Source organism: Schistosoma mansoni (genome assembly GCF_000237925.1).
Source record: "Schistosoma mansoni, WGS project CABG00000000 data, supercontig 0037, strain Puerto Rico, whole genome shotgun sequence".
Lineage (NCBI taxonomy): Eukaryota > Metazoa > Platyhelminthes > Trematoda > Strigeidida > Schistosomatidae > Schistosoma > Schistosoma mansoni.
In genome coordinates this window covers 908,370-917,509 of record NW_017386026.1, presented here as the reverse complement: position 1 = coordinate 917,509, position 9,140 = coordinate 908,370, and the positions used below count along the sequence as shown (strand labels likewise).

Genomic DNA, 9,140 nt, shown 5'->3' with positions numbered 1-9,140 from the left:
GTTTTTGTTTCAGTATTCATTCTATTGTCATAAACTAAATAATCTTATAAATAATAAAATAAGTATACATATGTAAAATATGATAAATAGTGACAAAATGACAATTACATCTGTATCTCTACTGATTACCTTGAATATAAGTAGTATAAGGTTAAATAATAAATATTATTTATCGTTTTATTATTGATATTTGTAATGAATGGAATTTACGTATAAAATGGAAAAGTAATTTTTAATCATTAATATGCATAATTCATTTATAGAATTTATGATGAAAATATTATAATACTGGAAAAATAATCATTAATATGAACTAAATAAATATGACAGCCGCATAAGTAATTGTTGAGTTATGAGTATTTTCTTTCTGATGGTGAGGAGAACGGAGTGGGTGGAGGCGGAGAAAGGAATGATCATGTATTGGAAATATGTATATGTGATTGTAAGTATATACTTATTTGTTAAAATACAATAATTTTTAGCTAAATTAATAACTTTGTCTAAATGAATGTATATATCTGTTGACTGGAATTAAACTAACCAGATAAAGTATTCATATTGGCGTAATGCTAGAAATTCAATATATTATGATATGGACTATTAATTGCCTTACAATCATTTAAGAGATAATCCTGAAAATCATGGGGTAAAGTAAAGATGATAATGGCGATCCAAAAAAAGTATGATTATGTGCTGAGTTTTTTTAATTTTTTAAAATTGCAAAGAGAAATGTGTTTTAGTTTAATAGATCGTATTATGATTGATTTCTGAAATAAATGCCATCAAACATTAATACGAACTTTAATGTCAGCTGAAGACTGATGTGTATAAAACGTTAAATTGTAAGTTCTGTGTATTTATATGTGAAAAGGAATGAATTAGATAACTTAAAAACGATGGTATTTAACGAGAAACTGAGAAATGAACATAAGAATTTGAGCTTCTTTTAATGAGTATTGATACAATGATTCTAATTTTTAATATTAGTTCTCAACTACTGCTGAGGAGTCCCATAGTAGGACGAAACGGCCGTCCAGTGCTCCCATGTTTTCCATGGTGGTCTAGCTTCAATTGACTCATGATTTCAACTATTAAAAATACTCAAATATTTCATTTTATTTAAACATTTTTTTCCCAACTTCACTATAGGTTCTTCAAAACCTTAGGATACTGATTTGATTTTAATTTGGAAAAATATTCAATACTTGGTTTTTAATTAGTATTCTGTTTGATTAGTATTTTCATTTGATTTGATATACTACTCCAAAATCCCTCTCATTTCAGAAAAAGTACCAAATAAACTTACTATCTTCAACATTATTCTTAAATGAGAAGTTTGTTAGATAAATGATATTAGTTACTATCCAGTGATCAATCAATGCAGATCAAAGCTATAAAAAGAAAGACCGGAATTCCTATTGACTGAATCTTGAAATAACAATTTATGAATCTAAATTAACAGAATACAGTCTGACAACTAGATATATTTAATTAATTTCTTAAATTAGAGCAAATATTGTTTATATTCACTTAGTATTACTTGTTTGAATCTTCCCATTGATGTTTAAGACTGCAATGGATCAGTCTCTTATTGGTATACGTGCATACTGTGCGTAATGCCTCGATATAGCCTTAATTCACAAGCATTGTAAGCAAAGATGGACAGTGGCTAGCAGTGGAATCCTGGACGCGCGTTTCGTCCTATTTGGGACTCGTCAGTTGGATGTACCTGCATCTCAGAGTTGATGTTCACTCTGTGATTCGAATCCAGTACGTTTCGCTTCAAACGCCATCGCGTCATCCACTCGGCCACTGAGTCCTGATAGCCACATTGTTTATTACTTTACAATATCTAATTTAACGACAATATGTAAAAGAAATTCCTTTTTTTTGAAAAGCTACATACTATTACTGAACATCTAAAATTATATGACTATTTTTGGTAATTTAGTTAACAAGAAATTACTATTTCATTTACCTATCTTTCTATTCTTTTTCAATGTACTCTATATAAGTTACCTACTGTGTGAACTAAACTATTCATATTGAAACTTAATGCATAATTACATTATAAAGATCATATAAACCGATAAAAGAGAAATAAAAATATTTTAATATTCTATCTTTTTGTTACTCTCAAAAAAGATTAGTTCAAAGATAATGAAACGACAATTAAATTAATTCAAATTATATAATAATGAGACGACTAAGTTAATTAGTTTCTGCTTTGTAATTAATTGTGTCTAGTACACATTATTACCATAAATTATAATTATAAATAAATATATAATAATCCAATAAGAGGAACTTATTATTATTTATTGTTCAATACTGGGATAAGATATAAAAGTTGTTAATTAAAATGTATTTGATTACTTAAAAGTTGTAATTCATTCTATGTATGTTTATCTTTTTATTTATTTAAACACATAAATATTAGTACAAAGGGGTACCAGATATATATGAGCAACACAAATCTCATTTGATTTGTGTCAGGACTGTGATACTGCTCAGGTGCCCAAACTGAAGCAGGTGGTTTTCTTAGGGGGTCACACCCGGAGCCTTCGACCTGAAGATTTGATCCACAAGGCAGTGGAACATCGTGAGGAGATGCAGTCCCATGATAGTCGGTGACCAACGATTGATTCACACGCCATTTGTTCCTTCAGGATACTGGAGCCCATGTACACCATTGATTTGTAATCAGGATTTTCCAACTCAACTAGGTGGACTTTCCATGCCCACAACGGTAAAGCGCCGGACATTTGCTTTTCGTCCTCTCGATTTCGTAAATAACACCCCCGCCACAAGAAGGCAGTGAGTAGGACTCCCCTGGCAAACGCTGTATACGCATGGCCGTATGAGAGAATTTTGAGAGGGAGAGAGGGCCCACCCTACTCTCATCCGTACCAGGGCATTTGGGGGCATATTAGAGAATTTAGAAAAAATGATAAGTATATTATATATGTTATATATTGCAGAAATAAACGTTTAACATTTACAGTTAATTTGCTGATAATATAGTAATCTATTATGAAACATGTTTACTGATTCAAAAATTTGTCATAATGATTATATGTTTTGCTTGAGCAGAGAGGCTAACTAGCTGTGATTGGATGGAAATATTTTGTCAAGTTAAAAAGCCGGTGGATAACCATTATTTGCATAGATTGTGTCATATGTTGAATCTTCTTGGCATGTAATTTCAGTGGATCATTTCATTATCAGTTGTTTCAATATTGTTTGCATAATTTTCACAATTGAATTTATTAGTCCATCTAAGTTAGCTCACTATCAAAAGCCTGAAATCAATGGACAGTCATTTTGTCTCAGTATGGGACTTCTCAGCAGTGCACATCCATGATCCTACACGCGGTACTGGAATCCAGGACCATTGATCCCTCAAGCAAATGCCTTAACCTATAGAATACTGAACTGTTATCCACACAGTGTCAACATGTAAAAATAAGTATATATCAACAATAAAGCAACAAGACTAATGTGTAAACTAAAAATTTTGTTCAAGGGACTATTCACGCTAAGTAACCATGTATCATAAAAGCAAATTGAAAACATGTGTTATGCAGAAATAATTACAAACTAATTGTACTTAAAAAGAAGTATAGAATATTTGAGTTAAATTCTACGAGGTAAGAATAATTGCCGTAATTGATTATTTATTATATCAGAAGAATCTAGTCATGAAATATACCGTATTATAATAGATCCTCATTTAATAACTAGTTGTCATATGAAATTTTTAAAAAAAATGTACCTGTTATTCATTTATCTAATAAAGAAGTGAGATTAAAAATATCCCCGATTACCATAATGATTCGCCTTAAATTTTAGAAATAATTTGCCCTCCTGATAATTTGCAAACTTTTTTTACGTAAGCCAATAAATAAACGTCTATCAGTAAACTATTGAAAAAAAAAACATGAAAATTTATTGGAATATTTTAACAGTTGAAAAATGGATTAAACTAAATATAAGAACTTTCGTCTAAATTAGAGCGAACAGTTTCACAGTATTTGGGTGCCGAGTTGATGTGAGACATAAAATAAGAAGAATATATTTGTAAGATCACAGAGAATGAATTTGAAGTAAATCCAACGTTTCGCCTGGCAATCTGGTCGAAGCTTTTTCAAGGAAATATAATCAAACATATATTCAAACAAAAGTTTGAATAAGTCATTAATAAAGAAGTTTTAAGAAATCCACTATTTTTTTAATGGTTAAATAATAATAATATAAAAGCTAAAAAGATATAAATTATTCAAGACATAGTAAATATACAGTAAACCTACAATTAACCTGTAACCAAATAAATGGGATGGTACATTTCAAGAATATTTAGTATAAATCAATTAGTGCTGGATAATTTCGAAAACGTTTTCATCATAAGAATTATTTCCATTTTGTAAGATTACTACACGTACAATAATTGAAAACACATTTTTTTCACTACTTTCAATAAGATTTAAGCAGATTATAAGTTTTATAAGCAAAGATGGATAGTGGTAAGCAGTGGAATCCAGGACGTGCGTTTCGTCCTATTTGGGACACATAAGCTAGATGTACCTGCATCTGAGTTGATGTTCACCCTAGGATTCGAACCCAGTACCTTTCGCTTCAAACTCCATTGCGTTAGTCACTCAGCTACTGAAGCGAACGGTACCGGGTCCGAATCCCAGAGTGAACATCAACTCTGAGATGCAGGTACATCCAACTGACGAGTCCCAAATAGGACGAAACGCGCATCCTGGATTCAACTGCTAGCCACTATCCATCTTTGCTTATAATGCTTGTGAATTAAGGCTATATCGAGGCAATATGCACAGTATGCACGTATACCAATAAGAGACTGATCCATTGCAGTCTTAAACATCAATGGGAAGATTCAAACAAACAATACCAAGTGAAATTAGGTTATAGGATTTTTTTACAAGCATTCAGTGGATTATTCAGTATAATATTTGAAAACAAAGTTGCATAATGTCATAAGTATTGAATTATTTTGATAGTAATTATGAGGGGGTTTTGTGTAGATTTTAGTAATTTTATAGTTGAAATCATGAGTCAATTGAAGCTGGACAACCATTGAAACCTGGAAGCACTGGACGGCGGTTTTGTCCCATTGTAGGGCTCCTCAGCAGTACGCATCCACGATCCCGCTCCTCGAGATTGGAACCCAGGACCTGTCAATCTCGTGTGTAAGCGCTTAACCTCGATAGTGTAATAAGGTGAAGATTATCAGAACTTTGTTGTATATTAGCGCAATATATTTCGAACAATCTGATCACACATATACTTGTTAAGTACATTTATATATAAAAATAAAAGGTCAACTAGACTGGAAATGGGAGGATAAGAGGAGACATGGATAATAATTATTATTATAATATCAGAAGGGGTTTTGTGGAGATTTTAGTATTTTTATAGAGTTGAGATCATGAGTCAATTGAAGCTAGACTACCATGGAAAACCTGGAAGCACTGGACGACCAACTCGTCCTATTATGGGACTCCTCAGCAGTGCGCGTCCACGAACCCACTCTCGCGGGATTCGAACCCAGGACCTACCAGTTTCGAGCCGAAGCCCTTAACCGATAGACCACTGAGCTGGCATCCAACGGTGTTAATTTCTAACTTCAACTGATTCACGAAATTGAGCAACCATTCACCAATGTCATCAGTGAGTTCCTATCTCACAACAGACCTGGTTGAACTCCACCGGTTACTGCTTCTCACTAGAACTCCAGGAAATACCTCAAGGCTCGAAACTGGTAGGTCCTGGGTTCGAATCCCGCGAGAGTGGGTTCGTGGACGCGCACTGCTGAGGAGTCCCATAATAGGACGAAACGGCCGTCCAGTGCTTCCAGGTTTTCCATGGTAGTCTAGCTTCAATTGACTCATGATCTCAACTCTATATTATTATAATAATTTGAAAACAATGTGAAACTAATCACTCAGGGATCAAATGACCCAATAAGAGTAGAGGATAAACATCCATCATCCTCTATTTCTAAACATATAATCGAAACAAGATTGATTTTAACTCGGCTTTTGTGGTGTTGTATAAGAGTGTAAAAGGGCGTATAATAAGGTTTGTTGAAGCTTTAGCTATACGACCATTCGAACCCCCTTTGTGTATTAAAAATCAGTTTGTTCTCACCTTAAACCTACTCTGGTAATATTAACTTATTATGCAGAGTGATTAGGTTTCAAATTGTTTTCACATAATAATAATTATTAGTATCCTTGTCTACTCTTACTCCCCTCCATTTTCAGTCTAGTTGACTTTTTATTTTTATACATAAATGTCCTTAACAAGAATATGTGTGATCAGATTGTTCGAAATGTATTACGCTAACATATAACAAAGCTCTGATAATCTTCATCGAAATTTATCAAAGGGACTAATTGCTTTAAATATTGAATTATTATAATAAATCAAACTATCATTAGTATATTATATTGACTTTGAATGATTCATTTTACAAGTTGATTTTTTTATTTGAGGTTTCACTGAAAAATTAAATCGAAATTTGATATGAACCGATTCAGATGTTACATGTTAATTGCTTTTGACTTAGGAAGTTATGCTTTCATCTATCGAAAATCATTCATCTTCATGATAGATAGTTTACTGAATATATGGTGCTTTTTTATAGAAAATACATCTGTATTGATGGCATGTAATATTTGTTCATTGTTATTTCGTATAGATTTGTGTTAACTCCACCTGTTTTCCCTCTGGGGGCTACTACCGGTTCCAAGCCCGGATAAAGGAGGAGGATTGGGCATAGCGTTAGCGACCCCATCCCATAGAAAACCAACTCGCTTAAAAAACGCTAACCAGAAAAAATAATTCAAACCATTTGAAATCTACTCTGGTAGTTAATGGAAGACCTATGACGCCTCCTGATAAAAGCCGAGATTCTTCGAAAGTCACCTTCTAACAACTAGAGCAACACTCTTTATACGTACATGGAATATGAGAAACAATATGAGAAACCGGAAGAGTCTTCCACAATGCTGCAGAAATGAGGAAATATAACCTGGAGGTGCTTGGGATCGGTGAAACACATTGGACGCAGGTTGGACAACAACAACTAGCTTCAGGAGAGCTTCTGTTATACTCCGTCCATCAAGAAGAAAATTCCCCACATACACAAGGAGTTGCATTGATGCTGTCCAAACAAGCACAAAATGCACTTATAGGATAGGAATCCCATGGACCAAGGATCATCAAAGCCTCCTTCAAAACAAAGAAAGAGGGCATTACAATGAACGTCATCTTATGCTATAGGTCAGGCAAGGTTGCTTACTCTCGCCCTTTCTCTTTCTCCTGCTGATCGACTGGATTATGAAGACGTCAACATATGGAGTGAAGCACGGGATACAGTGGACAGCTAGGATGCAGCTGGACGATCTAGACTTCGCAGATGATCTGGCTCTTCTATCACACACGAAACAACGAATGCAGGAGAGGACGACCTGTGTAGCAGCAGTAAGGGAAAAGCAAGACTCTCCGATACAATACAGCATACACCAATCGAATTACACTTGACGGAGAAGCTTTGGAGGATGTGAAAACCTTTACATATGTGGTCAGTATCATTGATGAACACGGTGGGTCTGATGTAGATGTGAAGGCGCGGATCAGCAAAGCAAGAGCAGCATATTTACAACTAAAGAACATCTGGAACTCAAAACAATTGTCAACCAACACCAAGATAAGAATTTTCAATACGAATGTCAATACAGTTCTACTGTATGGGGCGGAAACTTGGAGAACTATGAAGGCCATCATCCAGAAGATACAGGTGTTTATTAACAGTTGTCTAAGCAAGATGCTTTGGACCCGTTGGTCAAACACTATCAGCAACAACCTACTGTGGGAGAGAACAAATCAAATTCGAGCGGAGAAAGAAATCAGGAAGAAGCGCTGTAAGTGGATAGGACACAGATTGAGGAAAGCACCTAACTGCGTCACGAGGCAAGCCCTCACATGGAATCCTGAAGGCCATAGGAGAAGAGGAATATCAAAGAACACAGTACTCCGAAAAATGGTCCCTAACAAACGCAAAGATACCATTTGTCTGAGAGGTCTGAAGACGGAAATTATGGTTGGAATAAGTTTTAGTCGTGTTTTGACATCAAGTAGGGAACCAGTGACAGATCCTTATAAAATTCATCAATATGACCAAGTGTATTATGCTAAAAAAACGATAAAAAATTGAAACAAATAAATACATGTTTGCATCCCACAATTAAACGTTGTTATATTGTCAGTAACATTGAACACAATTAAAGCTAAATCAGAAACAGCCTAGACGAACATGAAGATGGTTAATACTCACTGATCAGTCAATGACTATGCTAAGTTTCCTACATTCTAGTAAGTTTGAAAACTTAATAACCAACATCTGAAAGTTTTATTCATTATTCTGTTTTCTTCTATATAATTGAGAAAATATCTGAATAGTTATATCAAAATGGTTGTTGTATGTAAACAATTTTAAAATGAAAACCATCATCTTCATTAACATAAATGTTTGATGTACACATATTCACTTATGTAAAAACCCACAATCAACCATATTTACACTTTAACTTAAAAAAAGGATAAACTTTATGTAAAACTGAATATTCACTTTCTTTATAATCATTACAAGCCTTTCGTGATACCAACACTTGAAAGTAATGATTATTTATTATTAGAATTCAAGTATTTTTTGTGAAATGAATGTTTAGCGAACACAATTTTTATATATTTAAGAATACGGATAACTAAATGTAGATCTCTGAAAAAAAGTACACTGTAGTTACTAAGGTATTTTGATATCCATAATTTCATCATTACGACCAAAAACTATGCTCAAATAACAAATCAGCACAGTTCTAATCTTTTAACTTAACAATAAATGGTTATTTTATTAAATGAATTAAATTAATGAATAATTATTATCAGAAGGTGTTTTGTGAAGATTTAGTATTTTTCATAGTTAAAGGCGTAAGTCAATTGAAGCTAGACAGCCGTCGAAAAACTGGAAGCACTGGACGGCCTACTCGTCCTATTATGGGACTCCTCAGAAGTGCGCACCCACGACACCGCCTCGCGAGATTCCAACC

At 33.7% G+C, this 9,140-nt stretch overlaps 1 non-coding gene across 1 annotated transcript; it reads right to left on the bottom strand.

Annotated features, from left to right (window-relative positions):
- Window positions 1–5,553: 5,553 nt before the first annotated feature.
- Window positions 5,554–5,625, bottom strand: Smp_tRNA_01119_Pseudo_CGA.1.1. The gene has a single exon. It is a non-coding gene (tRNA).
- Between the last annotated feature and the right edge of the window lie 3,515 nt (window positions 5,626–9,140).